General features: G+C 36.5%; 1 protein-coding gene and 1 long non-coding RNA gene across 2 annotated transcripts in view; one reads left to right on the top strand and one right to left on the bottom strand.

Moving 5' to 3' along the window:
- The window catches only part of LOC105439793 (vang-like protein 2-B), a 49,035-nt gene extending 43,844 nt beyond the window's left edge, over nucleotides 1-5,191 (bottom strand). The window contains exon 1 of the mRNA XM_030994847.1: nucleotides 5,022-5,191. The gene's annotated coding sequence lies outside the window, so the exon portion shown is untranslated. The remainder of the gene's footprint in view (nucleotides 1-5,021) is intronic.
- A 125-nt stretch (nucleotides 5,192-5,316) lies between these two features.
- On the top strand, nucleotides 5,317-13,966 carry LOC115928100. The gene is made up of 2 exons (XR_004065876.1): nucleotides 5,317-5,730; nucleotides 13,744-13,966. It is a non-coding gene; the product is annotated as an uncharacterized LOC115928100 (long non-coding RNA).
- The last annotated feature ends 211 nt before the right edge of the window (nucleotides 13,967-14,177 follow it).

Genomic DNA, 14,177 nt, shown 5'->3' with positions numbered 1-14,177 from the left:
TGAACTATTTATACATCTGGTATTTTGGAAAAGATTTTGAATTAATCTAAAGTGAGAACAATTAAAAGTTAACCTATGTATAATACATGTCAATTAAACTCATCCCTGCACTTCTGAGGGGTTAAAACTGAACCTGTTGACTGATTGTGAAGAAAATATCTAGCAATTGTTGCCAGAGCAAAGTTTGTGTTACCATCATATCTTTCTTCATGAAAAAGGGGATTTGTACACTTATAATACAAAAAGTGTGGCTCTATCACTATAGCAATTACTGCATATATGTAACATGCACTTGTTTGGCCTAAACTTGCATGAAACCTTTCACAATTTTCTATTTTCTGTTTGCAATCTCTCTCCCTGCCTGCCTAATACGTGAACTTACTTTTGTAGAAGGTGAAATCCCTAGAAGGGAGCTTTATTCTGGAAGGAAAAGAAAATAACTAAAATGGAGGGAAAATATCCAATGAAGCTGGTTCATTTTATTCATGTATTCTTCTCACGCACAATGCCCCTAACCCAAGGGCTTTAGCGGTTTTCAAATTCAAGGGATGGATTTTGTGCTTTTCTTTCTTCTCTTCAATGAGGAATGTTTTGATAAGCGTGCAAGGCTTGAAGCAGATTTTTGGAGAAAAGGAACGGAGGGATAAAATAGAGCTAAATTACCTTAGGTACAGTACCTGTGTGAAATAAAATATAGGAGAGCTAAAGGATGTAAGGGTAGTTGCCCCTCCAACACTTTAAAGGGCAATAAAATACTTGTTAAAAAAATATTAATAACAAACATATTTGTTTTTTGAAAGCTAAGGTTTGAAATAGATCAGAGTCAGACAAATAATTAGAGAGTTGTGAAATTAATTATAGAAGGTCACTACAGTACATTTATGCAAATCTCAAATTAGCAGTTTACATACATGGAAAAACATCAGATAGAATCAAAAAGTCATAAATTTGCATAACTAGGCGTCTTTTTGCCTTCACAAACTTTTCACAAGGCGATTAGCTCTCTTGACAAAACAGCGCATGTGCATTCAGTGAAGAAAACAATAATCAAATCACCTCCCATATCTAAGGTTAATTCAGGCAGGGTCTTCTCTACATTTTGAGCCTCTCTTATAAAGGGTGACACAAGTCTTCAAATTTTGTTAGCATTTCATATCAAATCAAAGAGATTTTAGTAATAATAATAATTCTTAAAAGACTTGTCTTTGCATTTATGTATGGAAGTCTGGGGGATAACCACTGTGGGAATTGTTGACATATTCTTAGCAATTGGTAGCATACATGTACATGTACATACACATTGCTTTATACAGTGTACGTGTAGTTTAAAAGTGGGAATGCCAAACCAGGGAGTAGTATTCAAGCAGTGGCCTGATATATGGTTTGACACATCATCAGATCACTTATTGAGACACCTCAATGCTTAAAGGGATTCAGTAACTTTGTCTCAGATTCTGAAACTAAATCCTGGATTTAGCTCAGGCTGCAATGATAATTATAAACCTTTAGGTCAGTCAGGAACTCCATGACCTTTACAAGCCGATCGCCTGTCTGATTATCAAGATATTTATGATTGGAAATCAAACCGAATTTTGTGTTTTCCTAACGGTTTTCATAACACTACAGTCTATCGGGGAAAACGAGTTAAAGATGTTTACTTTTTTGAGGCACTTCTTCATCGTTTTGAAGCACAATTTTTTTAGGGCTTCAATATCATTTCACAGACACTGATTTAACACGTAGGGCCGTGCATCTCAGATTTAACATTTGGCGTGTTTCTATCTAAAGCCATTACCCGGTTAATGGCCGATAAGGGATAAATTTTTCCTAATAGAAACACACTTTCTCTGGCATTATCCGGATAATGCCGGGGAGAGCTGTTACGCGTTCACCGGCAAAATTATCCTTCTTTTAGAAGGATAACGCAGGGGTAGCTAACGGGATAACGTAAGTAGAAACACACCCCGTTCCGATTGAGTGCACATACCAGGGAGAAACCGGAAATAGGAGTGATCACGAGATCGGAATATTTTACCCTGACGCGCGCGACACTACAATCCCGGGTTGACCTAGCAGTCCCACAATACTTTGTGGTGACCTAATTAACCAGAATTCAACGAACTTTTTCACGTCCATTTTTCTGGCTAGATCGGAATGCGCGTAGATAGAAAGTGCCCTTACCTGGCATTATACGCTTATTTCTTCAACCTGATAAATTCAGTATAACTAATAGAAACACGCTGATTGTTAAACGATGCCTTTAAAAACGAATCCAAAGGATTTAAAACTTTTTCCAAGCTTTGTATATTGAACATGTTCATAACTAACCTTGCAATATTTTTCCATCATGATATTGTCCGACATTTTTGCCTTGAATTTTTTGTAAATATTGCTTGTAATTTTCTTCAAACTGCTGATTTTTAAAAAGCAGCGATACACAACCTGTCCAGGTCCATAGCAGCATTACTATAGTTTGTATGTAACAGAAATCAAGAAACCCTCTATCAATTGATTCAAAACTCTCAAAGAAAAAATTGGTTTGTGTCATATTTTAAAATCAAGTGTTTCAACGATAATATTTATTTCTCTCCTATATGTTTTGAACATGTGAACGATGTGTGTGGAAAGTTTGTAGTCCTTAGCTAGCGCTATTGTGGGCATGAGGTCCATACCGTTTGAAGATAAAGACCAGTTATGGTCATGCCATTGCATTGTGAAAGAAACGTTGTGGAATCGATCAGGAAAGGTTGATCATCTAGCATATGGGCCATTCCATGGTAACTCGCGTTACACCTAATGGGTACATTGACATGATAATGTGCCTATATCTTTAGAACTGCTAGGATCTACAAGATACTTTTTTCAAACATGGACAGGGTAGATATAGAACAACTGAATGAAACAAAAAGAATATTGAAGAACAAACATTTTTAGATTCTTGGATTATTGAATTTCGGTAACTCGCGTTACAAAAAAAGGACATGGTCAATTCTATGAGACCCTCTTTTCTCCTCATACTAGTAGACAATCTTGACAAAATCTTTCCTACTTTAATTTGATAGTAGGTTGTGACTTACTAGTATAAGATCACAATATTAAAGATAAGAAACAATGGACTAGTAAAATGCAGGAAGCAAATATGTCGGTAACTCACGTTACGGTAACTCGTGTTACATTTTGTCCGGAGGCCATTTTCACCCCTATGTAATAGATTAAATATCACAGGACCCCTTAGAATATGGAAATATATTCATCTTTTTCCATTTAGCGAAATTTTCAGGAAAAAATATTACAAGAATCCTGTGAAATCTGCAATAAATTGTTTTTTTTCATCTACAGTCCCACATGTACGTTTTTGATGATGGTTTGAGATCTTAGGAAATCAACAAAAATGAAAAATAAATTGTATTGAATTTGAAAGGCCCTAATGTTTTATGAACATCCATGGCATAAGGTTAGTGATAAATCAAAGAATTAACATAAGAGGTACATTTCTTTTTTTGATGTCATGTCCTTCTTCTCATGGAATGGCCCATATAAGTATTCAGGGAAAAAAATATACAATTTCGGGGGCTACTTATCAACCATGCTTGGATGAAAATAACACTCTTTAATTTGTTCTGCATTGAACTCTTTGCAAATTGGGGGCTCTTTTATGACTTTTGGGGGCTCTTTTGGGCATTTCGGGGCTACTTCGCCCCGAGCCCCCCGAGTATTTTTTGGCTGTAAGTATTGGTGCGTACTGCAAGGTTCTGGAATCATCAAAATGATAAGAAATTTAGCCCAGTCTTGGTAAAGTTACAAGCACTGTACACAAAAAGATGTACAGTATATGGGACTATGCGACATGTGCGCGACACATGCGCGATATCTATCAGGTCCGCATAGATATAATAATTTACCAAATACACACTGTATATCAATTAGTAGGCGGTTTCCCGGTAAAATTTGTATCATCACATGTTTAAGTCAAAACATATTCTTTCACATGATTGGTAATAAGAGCTTCCATTTCATTTTTTTGAGAGTGGGGCGTTTCCAAAACTGGTCTTTACCAAGATGAAGACACCCAACTACGAGAAGGAAGAAAATGAAATTAAACTGGAAGCCCGACTGCTGAGAACACAGCATTCTTCCAGAATCTCGGGTAAAGGTAAAGGGTAAAGTTCTTTACATGCCTTAGAGGAGAGCGTCAAAAGACAAAATATTTTGGGAATTCCATAACGCAGAAAGATTTTCTGTCCAGCACCAAACATGAAACATTCTTTATCATCAACATCATTCATAACCACTATAGATCTAGATCTACTGGAACTGAGCCGATGATCTTTGTATTGAGCCTCATAAATATGGGAATTAGAGGATTCAATAATGACAGTCAAAACTCTTCGTTTTTCTTTGGAGCATTTAGGAGGAATTGAATCCAAGATCCAAGAACTGGTTAATCAATATCATCATCATTATGATCATCACAACATAATCTTCATCGTCACGATAAATATCAATCATCTTCATTGTACCAGATCGCCATCATCATCATCACTCACTCAACATCAGATTATAATTGTTGTGACTTTATAATCACCATCCTTATCCTCATCAAGACATCATTGTTATCATAAAATAGATGAACCTCGGTCAAGTTGTATTGCCAAGTGAAAACTTTTAGACAATATTAGAACTTTTTAGAACTAGAAGTAAGTTTCAAACATAGATCTATTTTTATACTCTAGAGTCTACTCTAGAATAGATTCTAGACTGTAATCTGTATGAAAAATCTCAAGAAAGCATGACTTTTCATTGGGCAGGCGTCCAACATGTGCAAACCATCATAACCATCACGTAATTTGTTGTGTCAACTCTGTAAAAGTCTAGTGAAAGTTTTGTTGAGGAGCTTGACCCCGGCCCTGGAGCTGGAGAGCGGATTAGCTCAACATGCTCAATCAAAATTTGCTCAAAATTTAACCAGACTACAGTACAGACGGACTGAATCCTTGCTTATTGTTTCGTTTTAAACCTACCTTAACGAGTGAAAATCTTGATTAGCGTTGATACTAGTAGGACCGTGACATCAGACGCTTTACAAAGTCAAAAGCTGAGTGGATTCCACAGCATGAACAAAGATATCAGCTGCACTACACTGCGAGACTTGATCGCATGTATCAATGGTCATTGGCTCGATCCGATATACTGTAGATACAGATATTATGCAAACGTATTTTTCGGTATGTGGGACTGGGGAGATTGAATGAAAATAAATGACGACACTAGATGGCGACAAAACACTTTTTGTCTGATTTTTTATCGGGTAACCACCTGATCCACAAACTCTCCCTAAGATAATCAAGGGAGATTTTACCTCAGTCTCCCTGGTTTTTCCTTCTCCAGTGCGTCTATTGGTCATTAGTTGCTGGACTCTCCAAGGTTAATCAAGGCAGAATGGCAATCATATTCTCTGTGCACATTAAGGCTGCTCCCGCGTAGGTACACGCGCGCATGCATATCGAGACCTGCGAAATACCGGACATTTGGCTAGCGAGAGCCCCACGATACCTGCAGGGCTAGTATCACAGTGCAGTGAGCTAGAGCAACGGAGATCATGAGGCCTGACCCGCCTGAGCCCGGGGTGGCTGCTGTAAACGAACTGGGGTACTGGGTAGATCCACTCACGATACGTGCGAGAAGCAGTGCAGTAGACGGCAATATCTCAGCCATCACACAGGATATAACGTGAGTTTCTTTCAAATCTGTTTATCTAAGACTATGTCTGTAATGTAGAAAATATCACTGTCTACACTACAACCTAATTCAATGTTAATTGATGATAGATCTACACGCCTAGATCTAGTGTATCAATCATGTTTGTTATTATTGTTATTTTATAATTGTATTTTTCGCAATGGGAGCTGAGCTGAGAAAGGGGCCCCGGAGGTGGTGGCATCCGCTAGGACCAGACAATAACAAAGCCATCTGGTATGGGGATGAATTCTTTAATAAAACCAGGGTATCTCATATCCCTGATAAAACTGAATTCTGTCTACCGGTACGTTTCCGTACACAGACGGTACTGTTTGTCGCAACACACAACAGGGGGATAATGGCTGACTTTTACCACAATCCGACACATACTTTTTTGTTTGACAGGCAGAGAATTGACCGACTGAGCTGAGCCAACTCCCCTCCTCCAGCTCCAGTGCCTGCGTGATGAGATTAGGGTTAGGGCCTACACAAAAACATTGTTTCGTAAAATGTTGTTGTGACCCGAAAGAGGTTGAAAATCCTGATCTAGATTTTACACAGGGCCGGGGGGGGGGGGGGGAAGGGGGGCGTGGCAATTCGTTTAGGGGGGTCGTCCTCCCCGGAAAATTTCCAAAAGTGCCCCCCAAAACAAACACTTACTATATAAAGACTGCAACACACCTTTAGGATCTGGAGGGTCCAAGAGAGCAGCGTTTAGACCAATACAAATGCCAAAATCTTTTCGCTCTTGTAATATCCTTCAAAATTTTCAAGTAAATATTGTAGAAAATAAAAGAGAAGTGTGAACAAAGTATAAATTGTCAGTTAAAAATAAAGCTGAGTTCTTGTTATGTGATTTGCATTGTGAAAGAAACGTGGAATATACAATTACTGTACACAAAAAGATGTGTATGGGACTACACCAACATGTGGCATAACATTCTGTCCCGATTGTTATGATGTTACATGCCATATTTAGAAAATTGAGGCATTTGAAGAGCCATGCTTTTCCGGAAACATTTTGTAATCTAATGTTCTTCCACACTTGTATAATACAATGATACCGCTCCGATTTTAAACCACTGGAGTTATGACCACACGGGAACCCAAGGGCGGATCTACAGGGGGGGGGTTAGGTTAGGGGGTTACTCCCCCCCCCCCCCCCCCCTCCTTGGGCTCCCAGGTGAAAATGTGATGTGCATAGAATAACGCCATCATGTGTCCAGACCCACACAGTATTAGTAGATGTTAGTAGATGCCAGGAAAACTTAAAAATAGCAAAAACAAAATCGCCTTGCCGCTCTATGGCTCGTGGACAATGGCTCTGCATCACCCCCCCCCCCCCCCCCCCCCCTTGGCAAAAAGCTAGATCCGCCCCTGGAACCCATACCAGAAACTTATTATGGGCCCTTGGTCAGATGGAACTTGCAGCCTCAGTCATATCTAGTCTCGTTGTCATGGCTCATTTCAATTACATGTGTATGTATGGTTCTGGGTTATGGTTATTGTCAGCTCCAGTGCATGTCCTACATGTGTAACTTCATACATGGGTTCTGACACAAGTGCAAGGTTATCCATAAGATAACCCTGAATTACCTCATACATTTGCACCGCTGTGATACCCTACAAGCCATATCAGGACAATTAACCCCTTTGACAACCCCCCTCCCCCACCCCCCGGAAAATGACCCCAGTGGACAATTACCCCCCCCCCCCCCTCCCCCCTCCCCACCCATGAAAAAATCTCAGACAATGGATGACTATAATTTCATGTATGGAGAGACGGTGCCAGGTAAAAATGTCAGAGGTAAAATTTCAGATTTAAAAAGTCAGAGGTAATAACTAAACAAGTAAGAGGTACAGCAACAAAATGTAGGGGGAGGGGAAATTAGTGCTGTCATAATATCTAAGCACTGTATCACACAAAATGTCCAGATTCAAGCTACCGGGCCAGTCCATTATATCTCCTTCTTCCATATCATAATGTATATTTTCTAAATGACTGTGGTGTATTGTACTTTGTACAAGTATGTCCTAAGGATAATACTATGTGGAAATTCGAAACTTATATTTTGTGATCAGGTTTGCATATGTACATTGTATATGAATTTCTAACCTTTTTTTCGATTTTCTATTAAAGTAGGTTGATGTTTTAATGTTTATTTGGTTTTGAGGAAGTAATTACATAGAATATTAAGATTGAATGAGATAAAACAGGGAATCATTTATAAAGATTGCAAAGAAATTCCACAAATTCAGACATCAGACCCATCTTCATGTTGATCCCAGCAGACTGAGCAGAGCCTCTTATTATGACAAGAACACGGTGCACCAACAAGCCTACTGTATAAGAAAACATCAAGAAAAAGACACACATATGCTTCCCCCCTCATCAATACTTTATTACAAAATTTTAACAAACAATGTCAGAGCTTTGCTTGAAGAATGTCAGATAGTAGGCCTACATGTACATGTAGTAAACGTTGAGACATATTTAGCCAGGTATTTTGTAATGTGCTTTCGCCTTTTATGGCAGAAGTTATTCTATTTGTTGGTTTAAACATAACACAGTGTAACTGTATATAATAACATCATGTTTGTGATTAAGAAACGTGAGAGAAATACAGTTCAAGTCCTTCAAATTCCACTCGTTGTTTTCTGCCAAATTTATGGTGCATTTTTTTTAATGTGTAGACTTGTACAAATATATACTTGCTGGAATACAGTGTATGCCAGCACACATTTTATCAATCCTGCACCAAATATTGGAATATCCTTCAAACAATATCGTATACAAGCAGTCTCATGATTCTATGAATTTGTACAGTAAAACTATGTTTCTGATATGTTGCTCATGATCATGAATTTTTGTCAATTTCAGAGTTTGATCTTTCACAGCAAATAAAACTGAACATTTTGCCTTATTTGACATTTTTACTTGTATTTTTACTTCTGACATTTGTACACCAAGCCAAAGAAACAAACATGTAGACATGGCTCTACGAAATTAACCATGAGAACATCATATATTTTGGACAATGTAAACTTAGACCTAGGCAGTTAGGGAGGTGCAACCCAGCCCAGTCAGGGCATCTGATTTACTTTCCCTTTGAAATGTCAAAACATGAATAATATTATTCAAAAGCTACATTGTTAAGAGTTCCAGTGAGAATCTACCTTAATGGTTGTGTGAACATGTGCATATGTATGGAGTTAAACTGCATACTTGTACCCAAAGCTTTAGGACACTGTAGCATTTAATTATTTTGTTTACAGAATTTGCTCCAGAGAAGTAAGGTACATACATGTATATGTACCTAAATACTATTTTTATCAATTTTCAGGAAGGGTAGGGCTTCTGTTTTTTGTTTTTTTAAATTAATGTTAATAAGGTCATCAGCCCTCTTGTTCCTCCTATTCTCCTCTCTTTTTGCTTTTTAAATTTATTTACCCTGGGGGAGGGGGGGGGGGGCGTCAACCACTCGTTGTTTAACGTGTAAAACTGACTCTAGACATCTTTTTTTTTCTAAATTCAAACTAATTGTACCATCAAATCAAAAGATAGTCTAAATAAATCAATGGGTTTGTATTTTCTCTTTATATAAAACAAAAGGATATCTTAGACTTCAGACTACATGTACATCAAATTCAGCATTATGTTATAATTGTAGTAGAATAGGGGCCATGTTATTTTAACTGCTTGCACCAAAGAAAGAAATCATCAAATTTAAAAGTTTGTTTCAAAACATTGATTTTTAGATTAGAATCAAGTGTTTCTGTAAATTTGTTAATATTTTTTATTCGGAAAAAACAAAGAAAATCATTGAATACCAAAAGAGTACATTTGGAAAAGAGCCACATGGATGCTGGGAAAAGAAAAAGATTAACTTAATAACTATGTCCCAGAGGTCTTCTTTTCCAATCCATGTGACTTTACAGAAATGGTAACAATAAAATTGTGAGGTATACATAACAATTTATAAATCACTATTAATCAACAATAATCATTGATAAGATAAAAATTTATTAAAAATATAATCATAATTTTCCTGGTATCGCATCGCAATTTGCTATGCATTTTTGCATGACTGCTATACAAAATATCTTTTGCAGTTTTCTTCCATAGAAATGTACAGAATTTCATTTGAAATATTTATCCATCGCCTGAAATTGCTAATCAAAAATTTGAGGAAAATTATTCCTGTAAATAAACTTACCCCCCCCCCCCCCCCCCCCCTCTGAACAAAAAAGAGGGAAAATGTCGCTTTGTGTACATGTACATGTACATTATATAGCACCATGGAAAAATGGGGGGGGGGGGGAGGGTGAATACATGCACTCAAATCCGACTCTTAACCTGGAATTTTACCTGAAGATGGCACTGTGCAGCTGGGTATGATAACAAAAACAGCAAACAAACAAAATTGAGACAGAGACAGCTCATCATAATTAACTAATTTATGTTAACTCATCTGTATACTGAGAATTTGTTCTTTTAGTTTTAAAGTCAAGTAAGAAATAATAACACAACAACAGTCTTCAAATCAGTATTGAGAGTATACTAGACACTGGGAAATGTGTGGATGGCAGAGCCATGGAGTCTTTGAGTGCAAGCTGTCAAATGTTTGAATCAAACAGTGTCAGAATATCTTTGGTTATGCAGATAGCATTTTGGACAGCTTCACATTTTATAAGGCCAACAAAGACTTTGAGAACAAAGCTAGTCATAAGATAATGTCGCCTGGAAAAAAGCGTGTACCACTTTAAAAGTTTGGAGGTGTACAGAATACTCCATTTCCTGTTTTCTATGTTTGAGAATAATTCGTCTAGCTCATCTTTGTATCTATTCATTTTTTCAACATTTTCTCTACTGTGTATGAACCAGGCACGTTGGCCATATTCAATAATGCTTATGGAGAACGAGGCATTTGTACAAACACAGCAGAGAGTCACTTGACAGATTGTTTGCTACACTGATGATGAAACTTAACATTCCATTAGCCTTTGATACAACATAATCAACATGATTTCACCAGGTCATTTTATTATTCAAAACAATGCCAAGGTATTTATATCGCGTAGCAACTTAAAATATATAATCATTAATATGGTAATGGGGTTGACCTGGGATTTTTTATTCGGTAATGCGCATAACTTTACATTTGGAAGTGTTCAGCTTCATTTTGATTGTCAGTCACTACATATTGACTCTAGATTTGTGCAGCTACATGAACATTGTAGAATCTGCAGCTAGATATGAGAGATTTAATTGTTATTCAATTAGTTGGAATGCAGAACTGAACAAAGTCTCTCCAAAATACCTTCCTTTAATACCATTTTGCCAATAACTCTCACATACTTATAAGGGTTATACTATGTAACAGCAACAGTTTCGAAATGTGATTGTACAGGTTTGAAAATCATCGCTACCGGTAGGTTAATAGTACTTCTCAACCAAAAAATCATTTTCGAAATAGTAGTCATGGAAATGGTTCATTAGATGGCACATATTGTACTACAATACATCTAGGAACCTGCGAACCCTTAAACAAGCCCTTGAGCCCAGCCACAAGAGACTTTGTCATTTGCATCAAATCATACTTATTCCACATTCTAATTTTACTTGTTTGAATATTTGTTTGTGGACCACCCTGAACATGTGGAAGAAAAGCCTGTTTAAAATTTAACAGTAGTACAGAGAGCTGTGATGTTTTGAAAGTGGTGATGGATCCATTTCTGCTTTCATGAAGTTAATTTCATGAAGTAATTTGTGGAACTCAACTTATTTCAGTCAAATGCATCTAGAATGGTCTAGAAATCAAATTTGCTGTTTTTTTAAGTACCAAAATTCCCTTTTAAGTACATATATGTTTATACTATAAAAGTGTATTCCTTTTGTATTTCCTAATCGGCCCTTTTCTATCAACTCTGTTATCGCCCTTTTTTTTATATATCGGTCACATATTCCTCTAACAAAAAACTGGACAGCTTCTTTTTTTTTTTACTAATCTTGTGACAAACAATGTAAAGAAAATATCCTAGTATGTGTCTTAATGTTGAAGACAGAATGAGCTATGGTATAATTTCAAGCATCCATGTTTGCTCTTAAAATGACATGCATGGCCCTACATGTACATATGCACATATTTTCTGATCAGTCATGCGCTTGAATGAAAGATGCAGTTTGTCCATTTAATTTCCATTCTGTCCTATAGATTTGGTAAAAGCTAAAATAATAATTATTATTTTATTTATAAATCCCTTCTCCCTGAGGATCCTAACCACCAAATAGCATTAATAACCCAAGATGTAACTAACTATGGTCAGTTATCTGCCCATGGCCATGATACTTTGAAATTTCTTTCAATATTTATACAAATAGAGCAAACTAAAGCATAACTTGTTTTTATAATTTCTGTGTGCAAAGTTATTCTTTGCATAATTTTTCTACTTCAAATAAAATGTTTCTCTATTTTGATCCCATTTCCACTCTGTTGCTCTATGTGATAAGGATATTCCTTATGCAAATACAATCTCCTACACATAATGATTGGCCTTTCTTTTAAACGTTATTGGATTTGTGTGTGTGTGGTGAGTGCGCGTTTTTTTGTGGTCACTGTTATGCTTAAGCACAGCACTCAATATAAAATGTTATTCTTTAACTCCAGCATGATTTCATTTGCGTTTCATATATTATTTAATATGTAGAGCCATCCCTTGGCTTTAGTATTTTAAGGAGGGTTGGGGATGATTTGTTTTCCTCACCCCTCTTCTGTTCAAAGTTAATGACTGCGATGGATTAGAACAACCTTTATAGTGACTTTGAGACCAATTTTGTGGACAGTCCATAGCAAGGTTTGGCAAAACTTTATTATTATATAATTGCCATGTCAAATGATAATCATAGCTGGCACTAACATGATATGAATCTTTTTGTTTATACACGGCATCTCAAAAAAATGTGCAACAAGATGTTGATTGGCAACATCTTAAACAGCACTCATTCATCCATTTCGCCAGTAGTGCCGTCTTAGTATCTTCTGAGTACTCTTTATGAATCGTACGGGGATCTAATCTGCAAGTTAGGATTTGTTTTGCTACATGTATATGTGTCATATTTTAGATGTTACAAAGAAAGCATGATGCATGGCATCACCGATAATCATCACTGATACATTTCAAATTGCTATTTCATTAGCAATCTCTGAAATGTCATGAATATATATTAGTTGAAATACATAGTACTAGAACCAAAAGAGAGTGCTCCAAGGAATTTCTGATGCAAATAATTTGTGCTTCTTATTTATTCTTTTAAACTTACATGTAAAAAAATCAGGTCCAAGATTCTGGTGAAGTTCATGTTGAGAGTAATTATAAATGTACCATCGGGGCCTACCCTACACTGTATACTGGATAGCTGTGATCTGCAGTTTTTTTTTGTATAGTATATTACTATGGAGGTTCATCTAGCGGTCCTTAAGAGTAGAGTATGATTATCTACACGTCTTTGCAGCTCCTGATTAGATTTTTACCTTCCTTCTCTCTCTCTCTCTCTGTCTACCACTCATCCCTCTTTTTTTCAATTTGCTCCTATTATGTCTTTCTCTTTATGATCGGAAGAGGTTGCGGTATTGTCATTTACATCAGTTTCCTATTTATGTATGAATGCATTTATGATGTGACTCAGAATGAAGTTTTTTTTTGTACTGTCTGCTGAAAGATGGAATGGTGTTCACTCATTCTTGTTCAACATTAAGTTAACCCCTTTGGCTCTCAGCATACAAAATCATGTTTGTGCCTATGTTAAATTGTATGTAACATCAATGGGAGACAAATTTCTGTATTACAAATGTATTATGGAAAATAAAACCAGAATCTTGAAACTTGTAAATGTATTGTAGACTAAGCATGCTTAATTAAATTCCTTTGAATTTTAATTATTTTACATGTTTTTACTGATTGTATCTATTTCAATATTTTTCTTTTGTATAACCCTAACTACAGTCTTCTTTGGAGCCATATGACAGACGTATACAGCTGAAATGGAATTTCCCTTCAACCGTACAATATTTCAGGGCTTATATTTCAGGAATCGGTGTTCGCCCAACGTAGCAGTTGCAGGTACATGTAATAATGCTATGTTTTATTTTATTTACAATTTTACATTTGCCGAAGTCCTTTCCCTGGAGATTATTCAAAGCAAAAGTATGTTCATTAAATGTATATACCTTTTTTCATAAAGTTTTCTTGTGAAATATCATGAGTTTTAGTCAAATTCCCCCCTCCCCCCACCCCTGTTTTTGTTGCTTCTTGCTCCTTTATATTTCAGCTAGCCCATAGACCTACGATATATGTTTAGGTCTTTTTAATTGAAATGAAAACATTGCTTTCTTCAGTCATTAATATGCAACATATGCATTATACACATATTGGGGATA

Source organism: Strongylocentrotus purpuratus, unplaced genomic scaffold, assembly GCF_000002235.5.
Source record: "Strongylocentrotus purpuratus isolate Spur 01 unplaced genomic scaffold, Spur_5.0 spur5_scaffold_21, whole genome shotgun sequence".
NCBI lineage: Eukaryota > Metazoa > Echinodermata > Echinoidea > Camarodonta > Strongylocentrotidae > Strongylocentrotus > Strongylocentrotus purpuratus.
The sequence above is the reverse complement of the archived record's forward strand: the minus strand, read 5'-3'. Positions and strand labels throughout refer to the sequence as shown.